The sequence below is a fragment of the Bacillus rossius genome, chromosome 1 (assembly GCF_032445375.1).
Source record: "Bacillus rossius redtenbacheri isolate Brsri chromosome 1, Brsri_v3, whole genome shotgun sequence".
Lineage (NCBI taxonomy): Eukaryota > Metazoa > Arthropoda > Insecta > Phasmatodea > Bacillidae > Bacillus > Bacillus rossius.
Genome location: NC_086330.1, coordinates 281,468,607 through 281,476,918, shown reverse-complemented (window position 1 = coordinate 281,476,918; position 8,312 = coordinate 281,468,607). Strand labels below are relative to the sequence as shown.

Genomic DNA, 8,312 nt, shown 5'->3' with positions numbered 1-8,312 from the left:
ATTTAAGGTAAAATATCCTAGGTAACTGTTATTTTTAATGTATGTGCATATAGTGGATTTTGTATAGAAACCTTTGTTCTTTTACTGTAAAACTAGTAATTAAAGTTTTTGTTGAATCTTTACTGTGTATCATGAATTAAAATGGAATTTTCGTTTAAATGATGAACTACTGGCTATGTCACCCTACAATCGTGAAAAATAAACACAGAAAGATTCTTAGCATCAGTAGGTATGAGTTTACAGTACCAAATGCTGAAAATCTTCTTGGCGGGAATCATGCTGGCTCCAAACATCTCCAAACGTGGAAACTGTTAATAATACGACTTTTATTTTGAATGTCTAATTTATTTGAATACATCCTTATAAAAACTGAAGTGATAAACAAATTAGCATATAATAACAAATGCAAAAAGACTGATTGAACCAGTTATCTAATAACTTCTCTCTACCCCCAACTCTTGGAAAGCATCATCAGCACCTGCTTCATTGTTATGTAGCATTAAAATACATTGTTAAATGTAGCATCAAGGAAAAGATGTCGATAAACAACTCATAGCATTCAAGCAAATGAGAAGATATTCTGCAATTCCACTTTTCTTCATACTGTTTATGCAATCAATATTTGCAGCCATTCGTCACACGGTGGTAACTGTAAAAAATAAATTACTTATTAGTTGCCATGAATAACAAAGAGTAAAAGATATAAGACAATTATTACATATTTATTGTAAAACCTTCACCGATTTAACTTATTGGCTACGCTTTTCATCCCTTGCACACTTTCTTCCATAACCTATCAAAACCTTTCCATATCTCTAAGCACTCTTAGCCACAAACTAAAGCAGTGGTTTGTTGCAAATAATCTTACTCCAAATTCTGATAAATATAGATTATTAAAATTTTCAACAAAAAAAAGTAAGAATAAAATTTACAGATCATTAATGATAATTCCCACCTCAGTGAAAACCAATCGAATAAATTGCTTGGCTTAATGTTAAACAATACTTTAGGTACGTATGTAGAAACTAACAAATTAATAGTATCATTTCCAAACTCAGTGCAGATGTTTTACTTTGCAAAAATTATTTCTTTAATCAACTTAATTTCTTACATAAAGAATATATTTTGCATATTTTCATCCAATAATATAATTGGAATAATTTTCCGAGCATTATCTTCACATCAAATACAGGTACACATGCATTGTAATCTACGTTATAAAGATGAATTCTCAGAAACCAGTAAGAATCCAGTAAATCTGTTTCCAGGATGGATACAGGAACGTTTCTAGTGTCTTAAATATTATTTTTGAAATTTTATTATTACTTCACAGAAAAGCAGCACTGTAAGACTATTAGCATTAACATGTAACTGACTTGTTCTACAGAATATAGATTACTAAATAAAAAATATGGGCCAATTAAATGATAATTCTAAAGGAGAGCCACTTTTCTGGGAAAAAAATTTAAATACCAAAATGCTTTTTTAAATTCTAAGATTTGTATAAATTATTTTCTAGGAGGGTAATTTTTGAAAACTAAGGTAGTAAGTCATTTTAACGAGTGGTTAGGTACACTACATAACAAATACTATGATAGTAACAAACATCGGTTGGAATTAGAACTGATTGTGTTCATTGTTTAATTTCTAATCATATTGTGGGGCAGCATTCCTATTTCAAAAACTTCACACGAAATAGCTATTCACGTAATTTTCTCGTATCACTGCTTTTCCGTGAATCAAATAATAAGATTCGGAAATACCTTTTTCAAACACTAAAGACATTCCTCCATTTAACATTAAAACCGCATTTCTTAATTTCTACTGGTTTCTGAAAAATTACCATCTGTAGTTCACACTTGGCCTATGCAGTGAAGCAGCCGCAGCCATGTTTTTCTTTAATTGCACTGCTGATCCTATGGTTTTGCATAAATTAAGAACATGTAGGCCTATATTTTTTATTTGGATTTTGTAACGCAATGTAATGTAAATTATAACTTTAAAAAAAATTATGTGAGTCCCTACTGTGCATCCAAAACCCAAGTGTCAACCTTTGAAAGGGATTGCTTTAGCAGTACAGAGGCCCGAAGCAATGACTAGTTACGTGCAAAAGCACGTAACATGTCGTACAAAAGGAATTGTCATTGTGTGTATAAAAAGTTATTTACATTACATTGTGTTACAATATACAATTCAAAAATATACAAGTTCTTATGTGTGGAAAACTACAGGATCGGCAACGCAATTAACACATAACATAGTATCGACCATTTCACTGCATGGGGTATCAAATGTGAACTACAAACGGTAATTTCACAAACACCAGTAGGAATTGAAGAAACGCTGTATACAAGGTAAATGGAGGAACGCCTTTAGTTTAGTAGAAACATTAAAATTTCATTATCATTGTAGTACACTCAAAATATTAACTACTTTGATTATCAACATAATACCTATATAGACTTAAGTATTCATAAAGACAGACCTACACTGGCAAAAATTAAAAGGCAGCACCATTACCAACTCACAAGTATTGTAAGGTAACATAAAAACGAGTATTTTTCAAATACCAGACTGAATTTAGAAAAAAACTGTTTTAGACAGAAGAACGTATTTAGTGTTCAAAAAAGTGTTCTTGGAATTTAACCATTAATTCACGGAAAAGCAACGACGTTAGAAAATTAACGCCATTAAAAACGAATAGCGTGTATTTCCTTTAAAAACATACCAAAGACTAATTTACACGAGATTGCGTGGATTCATTATGTTGGCACAGGCCTACTGTTCACCAGATACTAAAACTGCAAATTAACACCATGGTTCTCAAAAGATTCGTATGTATTTAAAAAAGCGGAGGCTACCGTCACAAAAACAGGGATGTTTAATGTCAATAAAAGTTACGACTGGGGCCAACAGTTCTCTAGCTTGTTTTCGAATTAAAGTGCATATTGAACAATAGTAGGCAAAATTTTTAACGTCACGACTTTTCCGTAAATAAAATAAAATTCCGAATGTTTTAATGAACACTATTGACGTTCCTCTACGTACATTGAAACAACCATTTCTAAATTCCTTCTGGTTTAAGAGAAATCAGTTTATAGGTAACATTAGCTAACATGTTATATTGACGCGGCCGTCATCATAATGTGCTTTATTTGCTACTAGCATAAAATAATACACAATAAATTTACATCATAACAGCAAATACAGGCGATCACACCATTTAAACAGGATTGAAAAGTCATCACAGCTACACTAGTAAAATATAAAAGCGCAAGATGGCGACAAACCCACCACGTAGCCAATTATCAAAAATAAACACAACATGGCGACGGCTGCGTCCTAGCAAAAGCATTACCTGGGAAAGAGAATTTCGCTGGAAAAAAGAACTACAAACGGAATTTTCTTATATATATTTTACGGAAACGTCGGAACTTTAGGAATTAACGTTGAATTTACAACTCCAGTAGAATAGACTACGAGCTTAACTCTTGCTTAATCTAATTACTTTTCCTGGGTTAAGCTGGACTCCCAATCATCCGCTTCATCCGTCCGTCCCCGTCCGTCCGTCAATTTCGGTCCGTTATTTCTCTCGGTAATTATTACCGACTCTCAAACATCCGCCATCCGTCCGTCCGTCAATATTCTAAAATATCAGTGATACAACTTTCCGCCACATACTTTCTCAATTGTAGGTAAACTTTTGGTGAAAATAATTTTCTTGGGATAATTAACTTTTGTTTTTATGAATGTGATAATAAGTTGACAGGCGGGAACCGTGCTTTGACAAGTGGATTAAACGGGTGCCGTCTTAAAAATAACATTAGTCATGCCAGCAATAAATAAAATTATGCTTCTTTTATTACTGCGTCAAAGAAAACAGAAAGAATCTATTTCTATCCAGGCTTTTTCCCTCAGTTGCTTATCCCGATAGTCCTTGCTATATATATTATACAAATGCTCCCTTTCCCGGACGTAATTTATCAGCATTTCTTCCGAAAAGCTCATTCTCATAAGCAATCTTTACCGTTATTATGACAATAATAAAAGTTCAATACGACACAGCCTTCTATATATTGCAAATTAAAAAAATCGAACAATGTTTTCGGAAAGTCGTATTGAAGACGATCGACTTAACAAGGCGGTGGACCATCCATTGGTCCGTCAAAAGCTAAAGCTTGGCAAGGTTTTGACGGACGGACGGATGGAATTTTTCGGGCCATCTGATTGGCCGCAGGTCACGTGATTGACGAACGGACGGGTGACGGACGGATGAAACGGATGATTGAGGGAAAAAGTAATTAATTAAAAAATTAGATACCACGCAGCACTTAAGTTCACAAATTAAAAATGCATCAATTTTAAAAATCTATACTAACAGTAAAACAGTTCGAGGTGGAAAAAAAAATCTGTCTATCGACTGAAATATTGAAAATAACTATTGGAAGTTGCTATTAATATTATTCGGAAATTAAAAATATAGTATTTAAAATTTTGTGTCTGTTTGTTCCGGCATTAATCGAAAACTACTTGACGGATTTGGTAACAACTTTTTTAATTATAAGGTATTTGACTAACCTAAACACTAGACTATACAGTACATAATGTTACGAGTGTACTAGAGGCAGGGCCACGAGGCAGGCCAGTGGGACTGCTAGCCTACCGACCCGTTGTCCCTCGAGGGAGGGGCGCGGTCCATTAGCGCGAACTCCTAATGGGTTTGAAACAGCACCTCGCTACCCTCCTCCTCCCTGGCTACTCTTTTCCTAAGCGCTTTTTCATCGTACTCTCCATCCCTGTGAAGGATTCCGCGGGCTTCCAGAGCCAACCGCGTAGAGTGGAGTAACTAGAATGCCATTGTTCTGGGTACTTCGGGTGTGAATTCGACCCTTATGTCACGACACTTCAAAGGGGTGCTACGTCATTCCATAAGGAGGCTAAGGGGTATAAAAACGGCGATGCCAACCCCCAAAGCAGTGAAGGGTAAAGGACGAGTGACCCCTTGGTGAGCGAATGTAGACGGCTCGTGTGTAGAGACTGGTGCATCGGGACTGTGTTGTGTGTGCGGCGGACGAGCGAGCAGTGTGAGGTAGAGGTGGGTCGAAAAGTATCAACCTGATACTTGGGTACTGATACGTGCCTGTATCAGGAACGGAAAACGAGTACACTTGAAAAGTATCAAGTACTTTAGTATCAGTTCAGGATTCGCCTGGAACAACACCACGGCCAATGTGCGCAGAACCCGATCGCAGATGACGGTCACTTGGGCGGAGCTTGTGAAAGGGGAGGGAGCAGGAACGACGAATAAGGGATAAAGAAGGGAAATAATGTAGGGGAGGAAGCACAGGGGAAGGTGTTGAAGGATAGGCGCAAAGCGAAATTGTTACGAGTCGTTTGGTTATTGTCCCACATCAAAGTACGCTCAGTGCGCAGTGCGTGCACAGTCTCGTTCAATAATAAAATTAATGAAATTTTAATATTAAAAAGTACATTAATACAAGATATAATATTTTTATTTGTGCACCTAACAGCTATGAAAATGCAAATAAATTCTCAGTTGACACTAATAACAGATGTAATCAACATATGGACTTTTTTTTTCCGAAAACAAATAGTAACTAGTGTTTTCATACATTAAAAGATTACGATTTTATCAAAAATGAAAAATAAAAATAAAACATACGTACATTAGTGAGCATACTACATCAATGTTTACATTTCAAATGTTTCTTCAGATTAGTCGATGATGATTTATAACTCAGTTTTTGTTTACACAAATTACAATTAGCAAACTCATTATTTTCCGTAAAAAAAATTCCACACAAATGAAGTCTTTTTCCTGCACTTATCCATTCCTTATTTCACTATAAAGATACTAACTACAAAGCATGACAGCCCGCAACAATGTACGCCAGGACGAACTGCAGTGAATGTTGAACTAATTGATACTGGCTTTATCAGGCGGGCATGAGAGTAACAGAGGTAGAGAATTACCAGGCGTGATAAATAATGTATCAGAGACACCGATACCTTTTTACGCTGGTGATGACGACACGGAGGATGTGTACCCTGTAACGAAAATGCTGATACCTTGTCGCTTCCTGGGACCGCTAATGCTCTGATACAAAAGTATCAGATATTTGTAACTAGGTACATTACTGTATCAGTATCAGGTTGAAACAGATACCGAAAATTGCTGTAACAACCCACCTCTATCCTGGGTAGTACATGTTCCTCCAGATAAATCAACAACGAGTAGTACCATAGAGTAAATAAAGTACTAGAGTAGTACCACAGACTTGGTTTATACACCTGCAACTGACGTCGAACTTTTTTTTTTTTATTGGATAGTGGCCTACAGCATGAAGCCCACGGCCATAGTTCAGAGTGTCGGGAGTAAGTTAACTAGAAGAGGAGGCTAGAGAATAAAGAAACAAACAAACAAAAACAAAAAAAAATTGGTTGTCTGTAAAGTCGGTTTACGGACGATAGTTTAACGTGACAACGTCATAACAAAACATTGATGAAATGATTGATCCAGAAGAAAAGGAAATATCATATTCTGCCTGAGACTGAGCCGTAATAGGTTTTTGCAACCAAACCATTTAGACATTAAAAATATTATATTCTTTGAGGAAGAATTTTTTTTTAATTTTTCAATCTTTTGCATGATAAAATCTACCTCTGCATACTTTTATGAAGAAAATTGAATCATTTTTATTGAATTATCACTAATTTGTTTGGATAAAAAGGAGTGAAATGAAATGTGCAATTGAATTAATAAATTTACTTTTAATTACATTCATTAATTCAAATATATTTATTACTTTTGAAATGTTGCGTGCGCCATATTTATTTTTACAAGTACCTACTAAAAAAATTTTCGCAGCTGCCAGGTATCGAACCGACAACCTTAAGTTTAAGAATTAGGTACGCTAACCACACGCCCATGAGGCCATACTAAGGTTATGTAGTTTCAAATGTTATATATATATTTATAAAAACTTTGTTCACGGTAGGGGTATAATATTAACACGATTTTATAACAAATACGCATCCCAAATACACCAAACTTATTTATAATGTGTTACAATATTTTTTTAAAACATTGTGCAAAAGATCCCGGGTGTAATTTGAATTATTTTGTGTAACTGTAAAACACCATTGTTGGTTCAAAACTTATTTGAATTTTCAACATTACTTTTAAATAACCGTACCGATTGTGCTGAAAATCGTTGGACGATCGTTAAATTACGTAATATTAATAATTCAAACGACGAAAATATGACTGAAAAGTGAAATCAATGGTTGTTCCAATCGAGTGGAAGAGAGATGCCACGCAAGCGTACAATGAGCAAACAGAACACATCCGTAGTGGGACATCCGTAGTGGGACACTTTTTCGTAAGTGCAGCAGCGTTCATCGATTTATTAGACGTCACGTCAAAAAAAGAAAAAAAAGCTACATCTTCTTGGTAGAGGTCCGTCTACCGAGGGTGGAGTAGGCCGTGGAGCATGGGACAAGGAATTGGGGAGGGCTGGTCACCAAGGAAGTTACAAGAGCAACCCCAGGGTTAAAAAGTGATACCATTGGACAAAAAGTAAGCGATGATTGCCAAATATGCAGCATGTGTGGAGGTGTAGACCATATTAGGGTATGATAGTGGGGACGGCAATTCCAGTTCTTGAAAAGTACGAAGGAGGTGTGTTCTCGCACTCAAACGGGGACATTACAATAAAAGATGCTGAACATCTGCGACAGGAGCCCCACAAGGGCAGGTCTGGTGAGGTGTCATGGCCAGGCGACAGAGGTGCTCTGGATTCAGAAGATGTTCGGACTGAAGACGGAAGGACATGACCGCCTGACGGCGAGATTCATATGGGGGAAGGGATTTGTAAACTGGAACAGTAGAGGGATGGAGAGAAGGGTAGAGTGAAGAATGTGTGTGGGCATAAGAAATCCAGTCTTGGAACATAATCTTCTTGAAGTATCTCTTCACGAGAGGGAGCAGAGGCTGGTACGAGGTGGGTTGGACTAGGTGACCGGTGGATATGGCTAAATTGGCCATCTTATCGACAGTTTCATTTCCTCCCAAGCCCACATGGCTGGGAACCCAAAGGAACTTAACAGGGCCCGAATGTGGTTCAATTTCAAGGCATAGGTGTTTAATACGTAGGAGAAGCAAGTCGGAGGTCTGATGAGATGAGCAGAGGGACGTGAGGATGCTGGCAGAATCTGAAACAATCAAGGGAATGGGAACCACGTGCGACAGAATATATTGTAAGACCATAAGTATTGCAAGCGCTTCTGCA

The 8,312-nt window shown here is 36.5% G+C and overlaps 1 long non-coding RNA gene across 1 annotated transcript; it reads right to left on the bottom strand.

Annotated features, from left to right (window-relative positions):
* Positions 1-324: 324 nt before the first annotated feature.
* On the bottom strand, positions 325-3,894 carry LOC134527654 (uncharacterized). Its single transcript, XR_010074238.1, has 2 exons — positions 3,509-3,894; positions 325-649 (listed from the first exon to the last, which is right to left on the bottom strand). It is a non-coding gene; the product is annotated as an uncharacterized LOC134527654 (long non-coding RNA).
* Between the last annotated feature and the right edge of the window lie 4,418 nt (positions 3,895-8,312).